General features: G+C 44.6%; 1 protein-coding gene and 1 long non-coding RNA gene across 4 annotated transcripts in view; one reads left to right on the top strand and one right to left on the bottom strand.

Moving 5' to 3' along the window:
* The window catches only part of Map3k13 (mitogen-activated protein kinase kinase kinase 13), a 161,515-nt gene that overhangs the window by 24,366 nt on the left and 113,462 nt on the right, over positions 1-23,687 (top strand). Inside the window, exon 1 of one of the 2 annotated variants that reach the window (XM_048453825.3) lies at positions 6,310-6,463. The exons of the other annotated variant lie outside the window; for it this stretch is intronic. The gene's annotated coding sequence lies outside the window, so the exon portion shown is untranslated. Of the gene's footprint in view, positions 1-6,309; positions 6,464-23,687 lie in introns of those variants that run through there. 2 annotated transcript variants of the gene reach the window in all.
* On the bottom strand, positions 3,346-23,498 carry LOC146895588 (uncharacterized). 2 transcript variants are annotated; one of them, XR_015000529.2, is made up of 3 exons: positions 23,206-23,498; positions 15,954-16,258; positions 3,346-6,791 (listed from the first exon to the last, which is right to left on the bottom strand). It is a non-coding gene; the product is annotated as an uncharacterized LOC146895588 (long non-coding RNA). The 2 variants fall into 2 exon arrangements; XR_015736772.1 differs by lacking the exon at positions 23,206-23,498 and adding an exon at positions 16,829-17,446.

Raw genomic sequence — 23,687 nt, 5'->3', positions numbered from 1 at the left:
GTGTGTGAATTTATTGACCGTGTAAGTATCTAAAGTGAAATAGAATGAAGTTTAATATTTCCTTCGGTGACCTAAAGGACAAAAGCATTTCACTTAGTATAAAGCTTATTGATTCATCTGTAATCTTAACAACCCAGCTCAAGGTGCAGGGACAGATAGACTTGGCATGCCATTCTCATGTGTCATGTGAAAGCAGTTTCTGTCCAGAAGTCCAGTAGATACTCCCAGCTGACGGGGGAATTCCAGCAAGGCCACTCAACTGGTCAGACTTGGAAGGGAAATAATTGGGAAAAGCTACCTCTGTGTAAACATTAACCCATCTGGCTTAAGTGGCTCCTTTTATCTTGTTTGTTTTAATATAAAAGGGAGACCTGGAACTATTTTATACCTTGATTAAAAGTAAGTTTAAGAAACTTGGAAACTTATTCATGATTTATTATCTCTTTAAGTGCTTAGAAAAAGCCCCCCCCCCCCCCCGCCATTCAAACTTAAATTGCAGGGGGCAAGAGAGACAGGTGTGTGTGTGTGTGTGTGTGTGTGTGTGTGTGTCTGTGTGTGTGGTCTTGGCTTGCTCGTGGTGATCGGAGGATGACTTGCGGCTTGCTGCAGCTAATCCTCCCTCACCCACCATGGCCCCTTACCCTCTCTAGCTCTTCTAAGCAGAGAGTCTTAAAATATTTTCAGTACGTTTTTCCCTCAATAGTTCTGCCAGTTGACACCTAGCGCATTGTTCTTGAAGCTTTATAAATCTGCCCTTAAATGACATCAGCAAACAGCCTGTTTGACTACGCAAACATTGCTGAGCACATATGAATGCAGCAGTTCTCAGTCTGTGGGGCGCAAGGCCACAGGGGTCTCATCAGATACTTCGCATTGCAGATGCTTGCATGACGATTCATAGCAGCAGCAAAATTACAGTTTTGAAGTAGCAACAAAGTCATTTTATGATGGGTTACCACATCATGGAGTATTAAATACACAACAGGTATTATAGGGTCACCGTTTTAGGAAGGTTGAGAACTACTGGTTTAGATCTTTCTCCTCAGTAACCGTCTGGGCACAAATGTGGGAAGAAGCCCGGCAGCTGTTCACGCTTCTGCTATCGGGTTTTCAGCCCTAAATCTCCAAGTCTGTAGTTAAGGTTTAAACCTGTGGTGCCTCGTTCAATGGTAGGATCTAGAGTTTACCTTTAATTTTCAGAGGTTGGGGAGCTTTCAGATCTCAGAGTTGTGTGAGTCTGCAAGGCCTTAGGAAAGTTCTGGGTGATTTGCTGCTTTCTGTCCCTATCCCCAGACGCCTGCTGCTGCTATTACCGTGGGCCAGAAAATAGCTTTGAAAGGGTATTTGTTAAATATTGAATAGGCAGTAAATACTTACATTTCTGGAGTAACTGCAGCAAGAGTGTGTGCGTCTCTGCAGCTGAGTTTGATCAGGGTTACATCACAGTATTGATAATATGACTTGTTTCACTCAGTAACTAAGCCAGATGATGTTTTAGAGAAATTATTATTTGGCCTAGTTTTTGATGATATTTTCTAGAAACCCTTGTACACTGCTTGTGTGCTTACTGCTTTCTTGCCTTCTCACATGAAGGTTTAAACTGAGTCTTTGCTAGGCGAGAATACCCTGTAGCCAGGAGAGGAAGCTTCCAATGATTGGAGCCAGTAATTATCCTTACGTATGAGGATTTAATGCTGAAATAGTATTTTATTTTAATTGGTAGAAAATTAGGGATGAAAACTGCTTTTCCATTTTCTTTGTATCCTGTTTATCATACAAAAAAAAAACATGGTTGTAGTTGTAGTTGAGATAATTTAGAATTTGAAGCACAGTCCCCAACTCTTCTGGTGACACAGACACCCATGGTGCGCAACTGGCACACAGTCACCCACAGGTATGTGTGTATCCCATAGTCTTACGCACAGACGTGAGTTAGAACTCTGACTTGCTGTCGTCAGATCCTACCGACTAAACACTGGCTTCACTGCAAGTGCGTGACCAGGGCCACGGGCACATAGGACAGACAGTGAATGGTCAGATTAGCAGAGAAATAATGGCGGATGGCATCAGGTTAAGACTTCATTTTTAGTTTTTCTTCTTTGGATGTGAAATATATTTTGTAATTTGCCAAGTGAAGCCACAATTCATATTTATCTTTAAAATTCTAGGAATCTCACACTTTAAAAGCAGGAGCATATTCCAACATGGCTGCTCTGTCTGTCTGATGAGTGTGTCTCAGGTTTGTGCCCAAGTATCCCCAAATAGAAACTGAGAGTGTTCTCCTGGGAACAGCACGAAGCAAGCACACGTGAGTCATAGGCAGGACCATGGGTGCCGTCCATTCCCAAAGGAGGTCTTTGGTTGTCCTTTGCGCTAGTGCCCCCCTCCCCCGTCTTTTACACCAGGGTCCGGAGGTCTCTTGAGTGTCTTGTTCTCAGACCGTGCACTCCCTGGTCCTTGTATCATGTTCCCGTGCTATCCCCATGTTTTCCCAAGCCTTTGCCCACTTCCTTGCCTCCATTGCTGCCACTCTTGTCCCTGACCTTTTATGTCCCTTGACTCAGCATCCACTTTCTGTCCTCTATTTTCTCCTTGTCTGAACCCTTATCTTACCGCAAGTCACCAGATGCCTTTTGGTTATTGTCGCCAGAACATTTTAGGGTTACTGTACACTCTGGGTTTACAAACTCATGTTCCCAGTGCCATACACAGTGCCTGGTATAGTGAGTACCAACAAAGAGTTGTTGAATTAATGAATTTAGTGATTTTTTTTACATGCAGTTATTTGGAGGGGGGGATGCACATGTGCCACAGTGTGTGTGTGGAGTTTGTCTGATCACTAGAGAGTTGGTCCTCTCTCTCTACCGCATGGGATTGGGTAACAAGCAGAGTTGCTAACAGCAAGCACCTTTACTTGCTAAACCATCTCACCAGCCTGAAATTAATCTTGCCCTGTCTCCTGTGATTTCCATCACTTGTCACTAAAATGTTTGGTTTTTCTCTGCTATGGCAAACATCCTTATTGCTTTCTTTCAAAATGTCTTGTGCTAAGCAGACAGTCTCGTGACTGTTATCTTAACATAAGCCCTCATCTCCTCATGGCAAGATTACTCCCACAACTTCTCGTCTTGCCTCTTTGATGCTTTCTCCTTTCTCCAAGCCACTCTGCACCACCCCCTCCCAAACTGCCCGGGTAATGTTTAAAATGTCTGTTTAAAGATGGGTGAAATGGCTCAGGCTTGTAATCCTAGCACTCACGATGCTGAGGCAGAAGCTTGCCCGAGTTCAAGGCCAACCTGAACTACGTGATCACTCTGTCTCAAACCAGAGCAAACTACACCAAGCAAAGCTTTTGTATTACTTTAATAAAGCTTAATTTTTGATTGATTTTTTTAGATGTACAGAAAAGTCACAAAGACAGTACAAAAAACTCCAACATAACTTTCACCCAGTTTCTCATGTAAGCATCTCTTGTGGTCTTAACTTAGTTGTCAAAATTAAGAAATTAATATGATTATTATCTGAAATCCCGCCCTCATTTGGTTTTTACAAAACTTTTCAAGTACTGAATTTTTCTCTTTCAGCATATAATCTGGGTGCCATGCTGCATTTAGCTTATCTTCACATTGGTATTATCAGCTTTGGTCAAAAATTTCAAAGCATAAGAGGATTGCATGTGTCTTCCACCTTGGGCCGCAGCTCCCCTAGGGTGTGCCTGCTGTGTCTGTTTCCATAAATATCCTTCCTGAGAGGCGCATGCAGACATGCACACCCTGCTTCAGCAGTGCCCTTGTGCATGCACATGTGTGCACACAATTGCATTGAGAGAGATTTCTCTACATAGGTGTTTGAAATTAGTGTAGCTTGCTTATTCTTCATGTGTAACCCGTCACCTTGCTTTTCACTCCGTACCATTAGCTATCTGCACAGTAACCGCATTTACCAGTCCCTCAGGATCCGTGTCCTTCACTCCATCCCGTTAGATATCTATATCACAGATCCTGATGAAAGAGCCTCTCTGCATGGTCCTCATTTGTCTGCTTGTTTGTCAGAGTTTATCCATCAGCATTGTGTCTTATACAACATTTTGAGTTTTGTCAAATTAAAGTTAAAATGTAGATTAAGATGATGTCGTTCTCTTTTTTCATTTCTCTTATGCTGAATGAAGTTGAGTGTCTCTTAGTCACTGTTCTATTGCTGTGAAGAGGCACCATGACCCAGGCAACTCTTACAAAAGAAAGCATATAATTGGGGCTTACGTTTAGTTTCAGAGGTAGCCCATTATCATCATGGAGGGAAGCAGGCAGCAGGCAGACAGAGTGGTGGAGAATTAGCTGAGAGCTCTGCATCCAGACTCGCAGGGAGCAGGAAGAGAGAGGGACTCACCTGGACCTGGCTTAGTCTCTTTCAAACCTCAAAGCACCTCCAGCGACACACTTCCTCTAACAAGGCCACACCTCCTAATCCTTTCCAGTAGTGCCGCTCTCTGGTGAGCAAGCGTTTACATCTGTGAGCCTGTGGGGCCATTCTCCTTCAAACACTACAGTGTCTTCATATATTCCCTGATTCTTCTCTCAACTGTAGCTAGAGCAGCGTTCACACAGAGACAGTTTGTGTGTTTGACAGCAGCACAGGGAAGGGAAAAATTAAAGGAAAGTCGGGTACCTGGTGCTATACAGCTTATGTGACAAAGATGGGCCTCTACTAAGTTGAGAATCAAAAACAGGCCAGGCCATGGTGGCACATGCCTTTAATCCATGCACTCAGGAGACAGAGGCAGGTGAATCCCTGTGAGTTCAAGGCCAGCTTGGTCTACAAGAGCTAGTTCCAGGACAGCTAGGAATGTTACACAGGGAAACCCTGTCTCAAAAACAAAACAAAACAAAACAAAAACAGTAAGTGTTTAGCTCCAGACCAAGGGATTTGATTTCTTTTTCTTTATTGGCCCTCTTAGACTATTTTATTCGGCCTTGAATATTATGCTTTAAAGGGACCATGCGGAACTTAAAGTATCTTTGTTATTTTGCCACCCTACAAAAATCACAAACTGTTGTTTAAGTGACTCCTAATTAGGGAGCTAGAGAGCTGGCTCAGTGGCTAAGAACACCCTCTGCTCTTGCAGAGGTACCTGGTTTGTTTGCTCCCGTGGCAGCTGGCTCACAGCCACCTGCCAGTCCAGTCCCAGGGCATCTGGTGCATCTGCCTTCCAGGGCACCTACATCCACAAGCACATATCCCTCATGGGCACACATGTATATGCATAATTTAAAAAATAAATCAAGACTACAAATGATGGTTCAACATGGGTCTGCCTGGGCTCAAACCTATTGCTTTTCAGTACTTTGATCATTCCTGGGGTGCTTTGGAGGAAAGTTTGTTTCTTTTGTTTTGTTTTTGTGTGTTTGCTTACTTGCTTGCTTCTTCTAGCTTCAAAGTCCACTCACACCCTTAGGTTGTGCCTTTTTCCACCTTTAAGCAAGCAGGAACTAGTGGAGTCTTCCTAGTAACTCTCTGACCACAGTTGAGAAGGGTTTTGTTTTAGATTGGCCCTATCTGAATAATGTCCTCATTTCAACATCCTTAAACTCAATCACATGTACAACATCCCTTGTGTAAAGTAACTTTCACTGGTTTTGATGATGGGGACATATCATTCTACTCATTGGAGAGAGTCACCAGAATGTGAGGAAGTCAAGTTACACACAGAGAATCGGACAGAAAAACTGAAGATGATCCAACATGTATTTCCTGGAAGACAATACTACAATGTTCCCAGAGTCATTAGTGCATTTAGCCCGCAGTAGATGGCTGCAGTGCGGAGGCTCCTGGCGCGAACTGCAAAGGAGCGGAAGCCTCCAGCCAGAGAAGCAGCATCAAATTCTGAAAACAGATGGTTTGAGTGTCAAAAACTCCCTATTAAATTTACAAGGATTCCTGCGTTACTTCACCAGGAAAAGAGGTGGGCAGAGTGAGCCGGGTGCCAGCAGAGAACCAAGCTTCAGCTCCCTGCTGTGGCTGCACAATGTATTGATTCCAACTAGGAGGAACTCCGATTAAATAAGAATCAAGATACGTGAAGCTCTGAGGACTGGACTCTTCCCACCCTGTAACACATGGAAAAGATATCCTATGAGACCCAAGCCCTGCCACGAGGAATGAGCACATTTTCAGGCTTTCCCGGGCCTTCATTACATTTGTCTCTTTAAACACGTTGAACTTGACCTTTGGGATGTTGCTGACAGGCAGGAGTTAAAGAACAAACCCTCCTACCTGCTTGTCAGGCGGTAGCTTCTAAGGCCGCTGCAAACGTGTATCTGTGAACTCGATCCAGAAACAGCCAGGCAGGGGACAAAGTTTAACCGGAGGGAGTAGCTGACTGCAGTAGTCTCATGCCGTCTGTCCGGACCTCAGGGAGTAGCTGACGGCAGTAGTTTCATGCCGTGTGTCCGGACCCCAGTGTGCTGTGAGTAGTGCTTTGTTTTTTAACTTTGGTGGCATTTTAACATCGAAGATTTGCAAGAACAATTTACATAAGATTAAATCAAGTTCTGCATGTGTCTTCTCTACTACTTAGGACGATTCAGCGTTTTGCAAATAGTTTTGTTCTTTAAAATGAAGAGAAGCCATAAAATTCCGAAGCAAGTAGTCTACTCCAATAGCTCCTGATTGTGTCTTGTGGCGGCGTCTGCAGTGGGAAGCAGATGGCAGTGGAGGTGGAGTGGTCGCAGATCTGTGCTCGCTTCTCCCCGTGTTCCCTGCAGCTGCGTAAGACCGTGGCAGCAGATAGCACCCTGAGTGATTGAGGGAGAGCAAAGAAAGTAGTGCTTAAAATGGAACAAAATGTTGGGGTCCTAGACTTAGGAGCAGCAGAATGAAGTGGGCGCCAGTGTCCCGAGAAACTTAATGTGACCTGAGAGAAATATTTTTAAGATTTTGACATGTGTCCTGATTTGTCAGGTGGAATCCCAGACCAAGAGTATATAAAATAAGCCCCATATATGAAATTGGTGGTGCTCTCCTGTCCTCGTCGCGAGATTAGGATCCCTAGAGCTGCACATTATGTAAACGCGCTGGCTTCTCGCGTGTAGCTACAGGGATGTTACAGCTGTATCTGGTGTTGCAAGGGTTGGTGTTTTCTATTTTCCTTCTACTACAGTGGATTTAAAAAATTGAGGCATGACAGTTGTATGATTTTGAATATGAACCCAAAGTTTGACATAGTTAATGCATGAGTTAAAGGCTAGCTCCTGGCCAGTATCACACATTGGTGAGTGCTGAGGCTGTTTATGTAGAAGTTCACTGCGTTTCCCGGTGTTCAGACCTTAGGGACGGTTTATTTCCCAGCTCGCTTCTTACTGCTGTGTGCTGAGTGGGACCCAGACGCTGGTACTGGGGGGACAAGAGCTCAGGACACATTGTTCCCAGCAGGTTCACTGCAGTAAAGTGAGAACTGTCCATCCTTTCTTTAGACTGCTGGATCTCAGTGATCCTAGGGGCCTGACCAGTTACTTCCTTAAGGCAGGAAACTGTGTTGGGTGAAGTTATTTGGCTGGTTGTTGATTCGTGAAGCAAGACTAGGGAGGGAGTGGACGTCTTTGGAAAGAAGCCAGAGGGATATGTGACTCGGTCACCGGGGAAGCCGCTGTTTCCTGACTGCATTTGAAATATTCAGACTTTTAGTCACCTGGAAGGCCAAACAGGTGTTGACTTCTGAATCTTAACCAAAATCCTTTGGTAACTTTTAAAAGCCAAGGTCCTTTGAAAATTTTCAGACACCTCTGCAAGCCACCTATCCATTTCTACAAGACACCTAGCATCCACACCCTTGCTGCACCCCACAAGGTGACTTGGTCTGACTCCCGAGCATGTTTGTACCCACTGCTCTTGTCTTCAGTTCCCTCCAGCTACATACATGCATTTGCTGATTCTTGGAAACATATAGCCTCTTCCTCCCTCAGGGCCTTCGCTGCCTGGGGAGCTCTTTTCCCAGGCTTTCTCTTCCACTGCCATCAGCACTTTCCCCTACCAGGCCTTCTAGACTGCAGGTACTGCCCCACCACTGTGCTCCACATCACTTTTCCCTTTGCCTTGGTTTGCTGTTTGTTTGCTTTTAACATTCAGCAGGACATCATTTTATAAATATGAAAGTGTACATATATGTGTGTATGTCTAAATATGTATATATTTGGTCTTTCTTCATAGGCTGTAGGTGTTAAGAGGCAAGAACTTTATCTTCTCTCAATGCTGGATCACCAGGCTAAGGTAGTGCCCACTTCTCAGATAACAGATGCCTGGGAAATAGTTGTATGAGTAGATTAATGTCACGTGCTGTCATCAAAATTTATTCTAAAGATAGGGATTCTTTTTTTAATAATTGATAGAGTCACATGATTCTAAGACCAGAGCATAAAAAGCTCCATGCTGAAAAGTTTGACTGCAGCCAGCCCCTATCCAGGGCACTTTGGTTCTCGTTAGAGTCCTGAACTGCTGCCTTGTTTCCCCATGTGTCCTTCTCCATGTTTTGTTTCTCCCCTCTCTCTCTCTTTCTCTCTCTCTCTCCCTCCTTCCCTCCCTCTGTTTTTTCAAGACAGGGTTTCTCTGTGTAGCTTTGGGGCCTGTTCTGGAACTAGCTCTTGTAGACCAGGCTGGCCTCGAACTCACAGAGATCCCCCTGCCTCTGCCTCCTGAGTGCTGGGATTAAAGGCGTGCGCCACCACTGCCTGGCAATAACAGCTTTAAATGAACAGCTTAGAAGTAGTGTGTTCACACCAGATCTCCAGATCTTTTCTCTTTTTAAAATTCACTAATTTTTAAAAAGTGTGTGTGTGTGTGTGTGTGTGTGTGTGTGTGTGTGTGTGTGTGTGAAGTACCCCCACCTACTCTGTGCTGAGCCAGAGGAAAAAGCATTCCACACACACAGATAAACACATGTTGGTCACAGATACAACCTCAAAGCTGTGGGAAGAAAATAAAGGAAAATGTTTTGCAATCTTGAGGGAAAGTTTTCTTAAAGAACTATGTAAAAAGAAATGTGGTCGTGCATTGATAGAGGAATGGGGGGCGGTCTTTAATATGTTAATGTTTCTACAATAGAGTCGGGTAGCATTTCCAAGAGCAACCTCAGGATCATTTTCTTCCACCTGGATGGAGCCTTGGTCTGACTGACCTTGGCCCGCCCTCTCACTGTCCTTTCTCTCCAGACCTGAACTCTTTGCTTCTCCTTGACTGCTGAATTCTCACAGCTGAAGCTTCCGGTTGCTTACAAGCCTCCATTCAGACTGACAGCTGTGTATGTTCTTGGTTTCCATAGCGCCTGGTGTTTGAGTCACCACTGATCTAGTTCTTCCTACTCTTGCGGGCCATGGGTTGGAGTTCTGTGGAGGATGAACTGTCATTTGTCTTTTTTTTCTTCTTTCTTTTGTTTTGTTTCGTTTTGTTTTTCGAGACAGGGTTTCTCTGTAGTCTTAGTTCCTGTCCTAGAACTAGCTCTTGTAGGCTGGCCTCGAACTCACAGAGATCCTCCCGTCTCTGCCTCCCAAGTGCTGGGATTAAAGGCCTGCACCACCACCGCCCGGCTCATTTGTCTTCTTTCTATACAAGAAGGAGGTAGAGGAGTAGAAAAGAGAGAAACCAAAGACAAACTACCTTAACCTCTCTTCACCCATAGCTCCTCTCCTTCAGGGGATGAGATCTTAGAAATTAAAGCAGTTTGTAAGTCAGCGATGACAGAAGGGAATAAGGCTTAAGGGCATAGCATTGTTTTTAATAGCTCCAGGCAGACTTGTCATCGTTTGGTTTGCTGTTTTTGGTTTTCTATTGAATTTAGTCTGGCATTTTCATACATATATTGCATTCTAATAACTCTGATCCTCTCTCATTCCTTCCCCTTCAACTTTCTCCCTTCATGTCTTTTGTTTTGTGACCCATTGAGTTTAACAAGGATTGTCGCCGAGCATGTGCAATGTGGAGCTGTCCATTGATGCCTACTAGGGTCACATGTGGCTACCACGGAAGATACTGACTCTCCTTCCCCCAGCATCCATCACTTGTCAGTAGTTTCCCAGGAGGAGGGACGTGTGAGCCCCTCCCTAACCTATCACCGACTACTGAGAGACCCCTGTCTCTACTCCGCGCAGGCACCACAGCTGCCACGAGTTCACGGTTGCACTGGCCGTACCCCGGCCAGAAGGCAGCAGGTCACAGCCCTCCTTCCTGCCATCCCGCTGTCACATTCTTCCCTCTCCTCCCAGCTCCTGCGATGTTCCCAGGCCAGCCTGGAACTCCCTGTGTGGCTCAGGCTCACCTTGCCGCAGTCTGTGTGTCTTGTCTTCTCCAGTGCTGGGCTTACAGTGAGGAGCCACCGTGCCCAGCACTCTGGCTTGTATTTTTAAAATTGTATTTTGAAAGTTTTGTACTTTCAAATAACTTGAAATGGCCAAGCTAGAATCACAGAGCATGTTTGTAATCCTAGCATTCGTCGTGGGCCTGGACTATATAACAAGACCCTGTTTCACAAAGCAAAATTGGACCACTATAATAGAGAACCGCTGTTCCTGAATATGGAAAACTGACAGTAAGATATGGAAATGTTTCTCGGGAGTAAACAAGCCTCCCCTGCTCAAAAACAGTATGTATATATGCATACATATGCATTGCTTGAATTGCTTATGTGTGTGTGTGCGTGTAAACACTCACACATCAGACTCCGTCCAAGGCACTTCCTCATGTGCGGCCTCTGTTTCCTCACTTCTTTACTCTGGAAAATGGGGTAATAATGCCTCACTCTGCCTTCCTCATGAAGCAGTCAATGTCACTGGAACCAGGTAGTCACTACTTCAGCCATATGTTTAAAGAGTACATCTTGAGTGCTGTATTGTAAGAGTGGTTTCCATAGCAAAGTGGTATGACCAGTCTTGTGAGACTAATTTCAAAACACACTGGCAACACAGACTTAGCAGAAGCAGTTTACACAAGATATTCTACGGACATCAAAGACAATTATGGGACACCTGGGAAGCATAGGCCAACCCCTTCCCTACGTCTGAATGCATACAATACAGAGTAAACACACCTTTTTCAGCGGGTCAGAAAAAACACTTGAACAAACAGGCAGAGGCACAGTGGCCACACAGAAGACACTTTGGAACTTGAAAACCAATTTGGGGCTGGCATTAAGAGCAGATGCGAGGTAGAAGGGCACACAGGACAGGGCTTCGGGGCTGCCAGACGCTTCAGAGGGTTTCTCCCAGCCCAGCCCTTAGTAATGCTTCTCTCCCAAGCAGCCCTAGCTGTTTTGTTTTGGGGGTGGGGTAGGGTCTCTCTACATAGCCCTGGCTGTATGGGAACTCAGTATGTAGACCAGGCTAGCCTTGAGCTCACAGAGATTCCCCAGCCTAAGTTTCCCAAGTGCTGGGATTAAAGACATGTGCCACCACACCCAGCTCCTAGCCTTTCTTACGATCACTAGGGAGGGTAGGAACAATTGAATCCCACTCCAGGCTGTCACCCCTTGTCCTTCCAGCTTTTGGAATTGAGTATATGGTGGGAGAAGTGGAAGCCCAGTGGCTGTCAAATATCCAGGAAACTTTTCTCTCCCAGGCTCCATAAAACAAGGGAATCATAGACTAGGTAACAAGCTCACCAAGGGAAAAGTACAACAGTCACTTGACCTGAGGGTGTGTGATTCAATGGTGACGTGTCTGCTTAGTGTGTGCAAGGTCCCTAGGCTCAGTCCCCAGGGACCAAGACTAAACCCATCCAAACAAAGAAAGTACTGTCTGAGGCTTGGAGAGAGCTCAGTGCCTGGACCAGGTATTTAGACCCCAGCACCCATTGTATCTAGTCAGGTGTCCCTGCAGTGCCTCTAAGCCCAGCTCTAGGACAGAGACGGGATCACTGGGGCTTGCTGGTTTCTAGCCTCACCCAGGATGAGCTCCAGATTTGGACGAGATCCTTCCTCAAAGGAATAGGTGGTAGAAGAGGACAGCCTATACTGTTGTCTGGCTTCAAGGCATGTGCACACACACGCGTGGGGAGTGTGCACACATGCACGCGCGTGTGCGCGTGCACACACACACACACACACACACACATATACACACAAAGAAAGGCTACCCACACAATCTGTTCTCTGGAAAGTAATTAGCTAATAAAATCTATAGTCGTGGAAAGCAAGAGGCTTACATGGCTGCTTCAAGAAGCTGCAGGGAGAATTTGCCAGAACATTTTCTTCTGGAAAAGGCTCAAGAACCAAGATGCCAAACAATGACTTCAGGAACATAGGAAAAGGGGTGGGGCCTCTGGGGAGACAGCTCAGCAGATAGGAGCAGTCACAGCCCTTCTAGAGGACCCCTTTTAGGTTTCCAGCTCACAACTCCTCTAATGCCAGCTCCAGAGGGTGTGGTGCTCTCTGAGCATGCACGCAGATAGCGTGCATCCACATAGACACACAAATAAATATAAACCTTCAAAAAGAAATAGGACAGATGCATTAGACACAGTTATTAGCCCCTGGGGAATTGTCAACATATAGGTGATTATTAACAGGGCTGGTTTTCTGAATAATCAGATGCTATGAACATCTTCCAACACAGTGCAGAAGTTACCTTTGTTCTGTAGTATAAATCTTTCAGCTTGATAATTCATCTTTGATTTCTAACATTTCTTCATAGTTTTCCTTATACTTTGCTGTCTGTTGTCAATTTCCCCATTTGTCCATTCTTCCCCTTCCTGCGTGCCTTTAACAGAGGGCATTATTATGATGGCAGTTACAAATTGGTATATAAGTTAAAATCTTAACACTGGGATAGGGGTCCTGGTAGTTCAGAGTGCTTGCCTGAACCCATACAAAGTGAGTCCTAGAACCCATATAAAAGTGTAGGATTATGGTGTCACACAGTTGCAATCACAGGATTAGAGAGAGGCCATAGAGACAGGAGGATCCCTGAGGCTCATTGGTCATCCAGTGTAGCCTAATTGGTGAGCTCTGGGCCAATGAGAGACCTTATCATAAAGGAGGTAGATGGCACCTACGTTGTCCTCACAGGTGCATGTGCGCCCATGGAAACATACACCCACACATGTAGAACTGTTCACCAAAAGGTTTTACTAGGTATTAATTTCTTAAAAAAAAATTATAACCTGTTTAATTTAGAGTAACTTTTTTTTTTTTCGAGACAGGGTTTCTCAGTAGCTTTGGTGCCTGTCCTAGAACTAGCTCTTGTAGACCAGGCTAGCCTTGAACTCAGAGATCCACCTGCCTTTAGAATAACTTTTAACAGGGCTAAAAGCATGTTAAAAATGAAATATATGTATCAAAAACACAAAGAATGCAGAAATGCAATGATGGTAATACATTGAAAACTGATTCTCAAAATGTGCTCTGTTGGTACAAGCAGTGGCATTAGCTGAGATCTTATTCCAGATGAAGTTCCCAGGTGTTCCACCTAAGACCTAACTGAATTAGAATATGTGGAGATAGAGTATTTGATCCATGCTAATATGAACTGCAACCTTACAGCAGAGACTTGGCAGCTTGCTCAGTAGAGGACCAGATAAACAATACTGTGGGCTCGGGCCCATGAGGTCTCTGCAGCAGCTGCTCAGTTGCCTGTATAGAGCAAGAGCAGTGATGGGCCACACGTGACTGCGCAGGAAGAGGGAGGGAGAACAGTGACACTGGCCTGAAAATGTATTGGAGCTGGAGAGATGCTTAGTGGTTAAGAGCACCGGATGCTTTTGGAGAGGACCCAGATTTTGTTCCCATCTCACATATGGTAGTTCACAACTGTCTGCAACTCTAGTTTCAAGGGTTCTGGTGCCCTCCCCTGGTCTCCTTGGGCCCTGCACATAGATAGTGTGCAGACATAGGTGCATAGATATAAAACTTTAAAATAAAATATTGTAAATGGTAAATATACATTGTATACACATATAAAATGCCATAATTAAACCCATATTTTATATATTAATATATTCTACTAGAAAGCAAGAATGCAGATTGTCCTTGCTCTGCAGAGTATTATAGAACCAGAAACATGCTCGGGCGGCCTGGACCTGTGCAGAGCACTGTTAAAATCAGTGGTGTTGCGGGTGTGATGGTTATGTGTGTGAAATCCCACCGCTCAGGAGATGGAGGCAGAGCAACCATGAGCTTGGTCCAAGGCTAGCCTGGGCTACATTGTGAGCCCCTGTCTCAAAACAAACAGCAATTTGGTGAAGGTTATGATTGTGTTGTGACCCTTAATTTAAAAAAATCTAAGCATCTTGTTGAGGAAAAACACATTATTGTATTAGAAAGCTGCACCAGGGAATTCTAGAAATGAGAGAAATGTCAAAGAAATGGCTTTTGGTGATAGTTACAGGGTCAACACTTATTTTACTCAGTGTGTGAGAGCAGGCTTTCTAGTATGTAAATTACACGTTTATCAAAGACTTTCTAAGTACAAAATAAAGTCTGGAATAAAGTCTACAGTTTACATTCATTAATAGCTTATTATACTTAATAGATTATCGGACAACTCTCCAAATTCAAGAAGAGGGTGAAGGGCCCTTGGGAGAAGCGAGAGCAGCGTCACGTAGGGTGGTTTGCTGGAAGGAGGCTCAGGGCCCAGAGTGACCAAGAGGAGTGGCAGGATGAATGAGGAATGACTTGACATGTATGCCCTGAGCATTGTAAGGAACATCAGGGCTCAGGTGTGTGTTCTCTCCTCATGAGAACACGAAGTACTGGGTTTAGGAGCCAGCTTATCCTGTATGATGTTCTGTTTGCTGAACTAATGCTGTTTCCAAATAAGGTCGCTCTGTTAGTGAACTTCCTTCCACTGCAGCTGAGGACCCTAAAGAACAGGTCTGCTCTGGCTCCTGGTTTCGGAGGCGGAAGCCCAGGCTTACTGCAGTGGCCCAGCCAAAGCATGTAGCCGAGGAGCCTGGTCATCTCAGTCTCGGACAGCTGAAGTGAGCAGGAGAGGATGGTCGTGGACTTTCAGCATTGCTGTTGATGGCGTCTACATTGTAAATGGCTGGTACAGTACTCCTTTTATAGGAATAATAGAAACTCATAACAAACATCCTGCCTGATGACTCAGGTCCACCTGAGCTAGAAACCTTAAAGTAACAGCAGACGGGGCAGAGTAGATTGAGCCAGAGGCTGTGTCTCTGACATTTTCTCCACCATTCTTCCTCGTTGGCAGTGCCGGAAGTGACCACTACAACTGACTTCAGGTTCTAGCCCAGGTAGACCTGCACCACCAGGCAGAATGTTTGTTATGTATTTCTGTTATTTGTATTAAAAGGAGCAAAGCACTATGCTGTTAAATCTTTATTAAGTGTACCTCAAGGGATTTAGATGCTTTCTACAGGTGTGAACCAGGTTGCCTGTAGTTGGGATGCTGTGAAATTCTGTGTGTACACCAGTTTTCTCTTCCTGAATAATGACATCATCACAAAATCACTAACTTGAAAAATATTCATTTATTGCCTCACTTATGGGGCATGACCTAGCTCTGTCCTGCCCTTAGGTGTTCCTATAGCCTCAGTGAAGACTGTTGCCAGGGTTGAGTTCCTTTGCCCATAACTAGGGGACTTGTGGTAGGTAAAACATTCCATTCCTGTGACTGTGGGTCATTGTTATCAGACTGAGAGCGTCTACCCCCCCCACCTCCTTTTCCCCTGCCAGGTGAGGGAGTCTTCCCTGAGTGCATGGAGGTCACCCACACTTCCCTGACATGTGGAATTCCCCAACATGGTCACATGCTTCCTCATAGCTCCCATAAGAGACAGGTGCCATGGTTTTATGACAGTCACATAATTATGTGCACATAGTCGCGATCACCCCAGCACCTTTACTAGCCCTGTTGAGAGGAGCAAGTCCTGCTTGTACTGAAGGACAGAGGACCTTCAGTACCCCAATGCGCTAGACCCCAATTCACCCCAATGGGCATTTACTCACTTACTCAGTAAATCACTATGAGGTACTTCCCACGTGCTTTCTGTCACCGGATTCTGTTTAATACAGTGCATGACATGTTCAAGAATGCCACCATTACTTCTGTCCCTGCTGCAGGTGTTGGTGGGCAGATGCTATGCCTCGTATCTGCCAGAGAGTGTGGAGAGGCAGAGACGCTCTGTGTCACGCATGGCAGTAGGTACCATGTCGCACCAGCTGGGAATGTGGTCAGCCATTCAGTAATCACTCCCTCCAGTCTCTTCTTTCAGGAATCCAGGGTCACCCCAGGCCGTGCGGCTATTTGAGGCCAGCCTGGGAAACATGAGATGCAATCTCAGAACAATAGCAGTATTCCTTTAAGTTCCTTAAAAGGTATTCTCACTTTGGCCTACTGCTCTTGGCGCCCTGTGAACGCCTGTTTGCTTAGGCTTCCAAAGGTAGGCTGCTGCCATATGAGCACAGTAAAACAGCATGAGCTCAGCCACTTTGCAAGCAGAAAGAGGTATCTGGCTGTTTCCATTTCTTTAATTACTGCTCAAATTGAACGTTTTTCTTATGAGCCTTGTGTCTTTTCATTCCTGACTTAACTGCTAGGTGAGTCTTCTCTTCCATCTCATTCCTACATTTGCCTACTGTACTGATTATTTTCATTTTTTAATTAACAATTTCTTCATATAATATATCTTAATCATGTTTTCCTGTCCCCCCAATTCTTCCCAGATCCTTCCCACCACCCTACCCTCTCAATTTATCTCTTTATCTTAATGATTCTTAAACTCACAATTGTACAATTTTTTTTAACATTTTGTCAATTTTGTAAATTCTTCCAAATAAGCTTTCTCCTTCATGTATAGTTACCACCACCCCTTGTAACATACCGACCCAGACTCTTTTCAACCCTGCAGGAGTCCAGTTTCCTTGGCTGCTCTAACAGACTCCTGTGTGGTTCCATGCAAATGATCCCTGGGCTCCGTGTGTGGTTGTCAGTTGCTTCGGGCCTGGTGCTGATCCCGAGAGGCAGCTCTGGCAGGCAGAGAAAGCAAATGCCTCCTTCTTCCTCCTTCCCTTCAGTCTCAGGCCATCAGATATACAGTCCAGGAAAGGTACAGCCATCGAGGTGGGAAAGCCACAGCCGTAGGCATGTGAGGACAGAGCTACAGACAGAGAGGGACGCGTGCATGCGCTGAAGTGTGGTTTTGACTTCATTTTTCTGATAGCTTTGAACTGAGTTTTCCTCAGTGCAGAAGAGCGCAGTCGTGTTTCTGCCTGGATGGTAGACCAGAGATTGTACCGGTGTCTCCTAGCCAAGCCATTTAAGGCTGTTCTGTGCAGCTTGCTCTAGTAAGCTCTTACTCTAGTGTTTGCATATTGCCTTATCAGCCATCACCCGGAATTCTAGGATAATTTAGCTTTGCTAATAATAATAATCATTTCTTCTCTGGCAGTGAGTCTCAGGTAATATTAGCACATTGCACTTCCCCTTTCAAATGTGAAAGATTTCAAGAATATTTATCAGGTTTGCAGTTGGTAGCAACAATGGAGTCTCTCCCTGGGTTTAGAATGCAATGAGGCATGTGTAAGGCATGTAAAGATACTTGCCTTACATGTAGAAGCCTGTGGAGCGGACCCAGAAATGCAAACGTGGCATGATCTGTGACTGTTTGGTGGCCCAGCTAAGCAGTAAGCACCAGCAGATGCCCTGGGGAGCATACACTCAAACTTCAGGAGTCACAGCTTTTCTTGTGATGCGCGACTGTGCGTGTGTGCATGAGTGGGGGTGGGTATGTACACAGGCTAGTGCGTGTACGTGGAGACCAGAGGGTGGCTTTGGGTGGCCTCATTACTCCTTTGAGACAGGGCCTCTCGCTGAGGCCGAACTAAGCTAGTGACTGGCAAGCCCTTCCGCCATCCTCGTGCTTCCGCTCACCTCAGTACTAAGGTTAAAAGCATCCACACACCCACACCTGACTCTGTTATGTTGCTTCCGGAGTCTGAACTCAATCTTTGAGCAGAAGAGGATACACATTTCAAAGATACACACCTAGTACAAAGCCCTGAGTAATTTAATAGACTGAAAATATGCTACAGGTGTGGAGTCTTTTTCAGGTCAGTGCTTCCGTCCAGAGTGGTGTCCAGTGGGGCCATGCTTTGCTGATTTTCAGTTCTGATACTATCTCCCAGGTTTTAGCATACTTGTTTCTGGATTGCAGTCTTCCCGTTGAAGTTAAGTGGGCTTTGGCTGAAGTCCATTCAGGACAGAAGCAAGCAAGTCACCACCACAGTGGACCTGGGACACACCTGCATTGTCAGGGGAGGGGCTGTGAAAATTGGGTCTGGATGGCGGGGAGTCCAGTTGAAAGCTAATGTTCATTTTGCTGCCGTAGAGACCAGGAACACACAGGGACCATGACAAAAGTGTCTATGCAATGGCTTCCACTTCTACCTTTTAGGACGGCCTCGGAATGAGGAATATGAGCACACTGATAGCCAGCAAAGCAGAGGTGGCTGGGGGTGGCTGCTCCTGCTCCTCTCTTCAGTGTTTGAGGGTAAAGTGTTCTTTCTCCTTTAAATTCCATCCTCCCCCAAATTCTGTATTTAAAGACATTAAGAAAACCTACTGGTACCCCATCCTCACTCTTTTCCTCATGTCTCCCTAAATGGCTCCTTTCTTCATATGCTCTGTGGCGGCCTGTGCCAGGCAGTGAAGCACAGGCTGACACTTCCTCTCCAGCAAGGGCACGGCAGACTGAGACAGTGATGGCCAGGGGTGACTGTCCAGCACAGGGGAGCTGGATGGAGGCTCTGCGGGGAAATTTTAAAAGAGCAAAGCACCAAGAACTCTCAGATCAAGGAAAATGAATACATTCTTACGAAAATGAAAAATGAAGCCCTCAGGTCTGGCGTGCCTCCCCAGGGCCTGTTGGACCTCTGCGGGCCCGTGCAGGGTGTGAGCCTTCGTTTACTGTTGTTTGCACTCCGTTGTTTCGGTAGCATCGTAACATTAAGTTAATGTTTTAATAATTTTGTGAGTTTATAGATTTTTAAGACAAAATATAATTGAAAATTTTCTCAAGCCTCAGTTTTACGGTTCCTTCCAGATCCCGATTCCCTGAGACGTTAATTCATAAAGTGTTTAGAATAACCAGTGCTTATTTACGTAATCTAGGAAATAATCACACAACATTTCATAGCAATAGATACAGTTGGTACACAAGATAAGTTGCAGTAACAGAGTCTCGAAGAAGAAAGACTGTAACGTGACTCTTGGGTGTCATGTGGCTCTTCGGTAGATGGTCTGGGCAGACGGCTCTGCTTGCCTGCCTAGGGGTCTCCCAGCCCAGGGCTACACTGCTGTGCTGCTCTCTGTTGCCTAGGATACTATGAACCTCTACATGGCAGAGGCTGGGCCAGTGTGGAGGTGGGGGAGGCTCAGGGAGCCACGTCGGGTATCACTCTTTCCCACTTCTCACTGTAGATCTTACTCATGTGGGCACCTGCAGTGTGTAAAGAGATTTTAGAACAGTAGCCAGGTACCACATGAAGTTTCAATGTGGTGGGGTACCAAAGAGTCTCTAATGGAAGAAAGAGCAGACCCTGGGGGACTGTGTTTCCATTATGATTGCCGGCTAGAATAGCAGCTTCACTTTCCTTTTACAATGTTCCTATTCCAGTAACATAGTCTGAAACCAGGAGCTAGAACTCGTCCCTACAGAACGCTACCAACACATGTTAAGAGACTTTGAACATGGATTTTGCCATAGAAACCTGCTTGTATGGTTTTCAGGGCATGTGTACACTGTGCCGAATCCCCTTCCCGAGCACCTGCTCTCTCCATCCCTCACTTGCATTACCTGCAGTCTGTTGAGATTAGACTGGAACCTCGGAGGTCGCTTGGGCAGAAGTAGTTTTTAACCACCAGCAGCAGTTCCTGTCCATTCCTAGTAAAGACAGGACTACCCTGTTTTGTCCGGGAGACCGTGCGCAATAGAGAACCGGGAGCTCTCCCATTGACCGTGTTACCTGGTTGTAAGTGTATTGTCTGAACATGGCGTGCAATTATATTAAGGCATAAATATTAAAATTAATTTTGAGACTTTTTGCATGCTGTCTTCTTCAGTCTCTTGTTGTCAACAGTAAGGAGAGGACAATGGTACTGACTGTGACTCTACACTGTTACAGTCTATTTGTGGAGAGTTGTATACAGCTCATTTTAAAAACAGTCCATACTTCCTGATTCAACATTTGTATCTTATAATATTTAAGACTTCTAATTCTTTTTTTTTGTAGTATTTGTATACTGTGAACTCACCTGAAGGATTTTTTCTTTTTGAGCCAGAGTCTCATTGAGTCTGAGCTAGCCTCAGACTCACTATGTAGCCAAGGATTCCACTGGACTTCTGAGTGTCCTGTCTCTGCCTCCCAACTACTGGGAATCCAGGAGTGCAGTGCCACGCCTCATGCATGTGACCTTACATTGAAATGGAAAGTACTAGCATGTGCCTTGCCAATGCTACACCTGGCATGGGCTACCCTGGCAGAATTGTCCCCGCTCTTTCTTGTCTGTTTTCTTCACCTTCTTCCTCTGTACAGTTCCACTCTACCCTCTTATTGTAACTGGCTAGAACCACCCTGCTTGGCGTGATCATTCTCTTAGAAAGAAAAGGAAGACTTAATCCCAGCCCTTGCTAGGAGGATGGCAGTGCAAACTGGGAGTGGTAGAGTTAACTGCATCACAAGGATAGGGTGTGTTTGTGTAAGGACAAGCCTTGACTCCCTTTACAAACACGCACATGCCAAAGACAAGCAAATCACAAGCACAGACTGTCGTCTTGGCCGGGAGGAGCAAATTTCAGCCTTCCTCCAGTCTCCTCCCTTCTCGGAGCTTCTGCAGTTTCTTTCCTCAAAGACTCAAAGTTCTTGTCATACAGATCCTTCACTCCTTTGGTTAGTGTTACCCCAAGATAGTTTATGTTATTTGTGGCTGTTGTAGATAGTGACATTTCTCTGATTTCTTTCTCAGCCCCTTTATTTGTATATAGGAGGGCTACTGAATTTTTTCTTGTCTCCTGTCATATTACTGAAACTATGTATCAGCTGTAAGAGCTCCCTTGTAGAATTTTTGGGGTTGCTTATGTAAACAATCATATCATCTACAAATAGCAAAAGTTTGATTTCTTCCTTTCCAATTTGTATCCCTTTGATCTCTTTTTGTTGTCTTATTGCTCTAGCTAGAACTTCAAGTAGTATGTTGAAAAGGTATGAAAAGAGTAGACAGCTTTGTCTTGTTCCTGATTTTAGTGGAATCACTTTGAGTTTTTCCCCATTTAATTTGATGTTGATTGCCAGGCTGCTGTACATTGCTTTTATGTTTAGATACATTCACTGAATCACTGATCTCTCCATGACCTTTATCATAAAGGGGTGTTGGATTTTGTCAAATGCTTTTTTAGCATCTAATGAGATAAGTATATGTTTTTTCTTTCAGTTTATTTATGTGATGGATTACATTAATAGATTTTCATATGTTGAACCATTCCTGCATCTCTGGGATGAAGCCAACTTGATCATAGTAGATGATTTTTTTATGTGTTCTTGGATTTGGTTATTGAATATTTTTGATACTAGAAACTGGTCTTTTCATTGTTGACATTTCACTTTGTAAAACACCTTTAAGGACTGGCGTGTAGCTAGCTCGGTGGTACAGGGATACCGAGCACGAACAAGGCACCGGGTAGGGCTTGGATCCCAGCATCACAGAATAAAGAAGTTCGTCATTAATTGTTACTCTCCAGATGATGGGGTGCAGATGAGGAGAGGGGAAAGGGCAATGAGTCGGATTTTAAATGTCTATTTTTCACTGTACTACAGGATTTAGACACAGCTAGAGTAGATGAACCCATCTCCTCATGGCCTTACTTTGCTTACACATACAATGAAGCTAGTATCAACCTATCTCTTATGTACCTTGTGAGCTGTAAACTACGTTATTTACAAAGAATGTCTAGGACCTTATTCCTTCCCAACTATTTTTTTCTAGAATTTAGAAACCTGAAGCCCTAAAAGATCACAGTATAATGAAGATTGTTTGACACAACAGGCATGGCATGTAAAATGAACACAAAGAATAACAGGAGGCTTGGGGATGTGGTTCAGTGGCAGAGTGCTTTACTGGAACGTTCCATCCCCAGCCCTGCAAAGTGAATGAATGAATGAATGAGTAAATAAAATGAATGAAATAGACATGTATTAACTATATGTTACTGAATAGTGATTTATAAAGCTTTTTATACCGTGACCAGAGTAAGGAATATGACTTCTGTGGCACCCTAGTGCACACACACAGGACAAACAAGTCTCTTCGGGTAGCACACCCAGCGTATCTGATGAGATGTGCTGTTTTCCGTGCCATTCTAGCTCATCTCATTTTAAAGGTGAGCCTTCAGCCACTAAGGTAACTACATAGCCTGTACTGGATTGTAATTGCAGTTTTTGAAAACAGCTTTTTGGAAACAGCGTCACATAGCCTGGGTTGTTCAACTCTAGCCAGAGGTGACCGTAAACTTCTCATCCTCCTGCTTCCCCCTCCCAACAGGCGAGTGTCTACACCATGCTGGGCTCGAACCCAGGACTTGCACTTGCCAACTGAGCTACGGCCTCAGCCTGAAAAGTTTCAAAACTCCCGTTACGTATCACACAATTCAATATGTATTTTCTGTCATTGTTTTTAACCTATCAAATATTTCTTTTCCTTAAAGTGGAAAAAAACGTATTATACACAAATTCAAACATTTGAGGCTGTGACAATAACACATTTGTTTTGCTATCTGTTTTCACAACGAGCATTGTTGTTTTCAGTGTTTACTTTAGAAATGTTTTCAAGTGGCAGCTGGAGCGATGTCTCAGAAGTTGAGAGTCTTCCTTGTAAAGGACTTGAAGTTAGTTCCTGGCATCTACATCAATAGGTGACAACCAGCTTCATTATAATTCTAGTCCAGGAGATCTAATGTCTCTGGCCTTCTCAGGCACGTGTTCATATCAACACACAGACACATACATAGAATTAAAAATAAAATAGAAATTAAAGTATTTAGAAGTATTATGCAGTAATTTTGAAATTTTTGTTGGCTATATATGTAAATTTTGAACCATTTGCTTATTGGCATACAAGAAATTGCACATCTTTAAAGTGTACAATTAGAGAGTTTTTAACATTCACCCATGAAACCATCACACAATCAGGTAGTGAACATAAGCCTTACCCTGGGAGTTCCCTCCGAGCTCTTGAATCCCTTTCCGCCATGCTTTTCCTTAGCCAAAAGCCACTTCCTCACCTCAGTCCCCTCTCCCTAGAAGTTTATACCAAAGGAGTCATAAAGGAAGCCAGGCATGTCAGCGATGCCATAATCCCTTCTCTTGGGAATAGAGGCAGGCAGGGCAATTCAGCCTCTGTCTACCCTTAACCTGTCATATCTATATCACTCCATGGTAACACTGAGGACAGCTTGGGCTGTGTGAGACCCTGTCTTGAAATGGAGCAGTCATAAAGAGCACACTGTCTTATACGACTTCTTGTACTCCTGATAGGCACATTGCGACATGTCTAAACTGCAACATGCGCAAATAGAACAGTTCTCGTGACTGCTGACCGCACTACAGCTATTTGTTTACTTACTGGGCATTCCATCTGTGTTAAAGTCTTATGTGTATGCTCTCTAAATCTTTGTTTTATTTTTTCCTGTTT

This window comes from Myodes glareolus, chromosome 2, assembly GCF_982192425.1.
Source record: "Myodes glareolus chromosome 2, mMyoGla1.1, whole genome shotgun sequence".
In the NCBI taxonomy this organism is placed as follows: Eukaryota; Metazoa; Chordata; class Mammalia; order Rodentia; family Cricetidae; genus Myodes; species Myodes glareolus.
The sequence above is the reverse complement of the archived record's forward strand: the minus strand, read 5'-3'. Positions and strand labels throughout refer to the sequence as shown.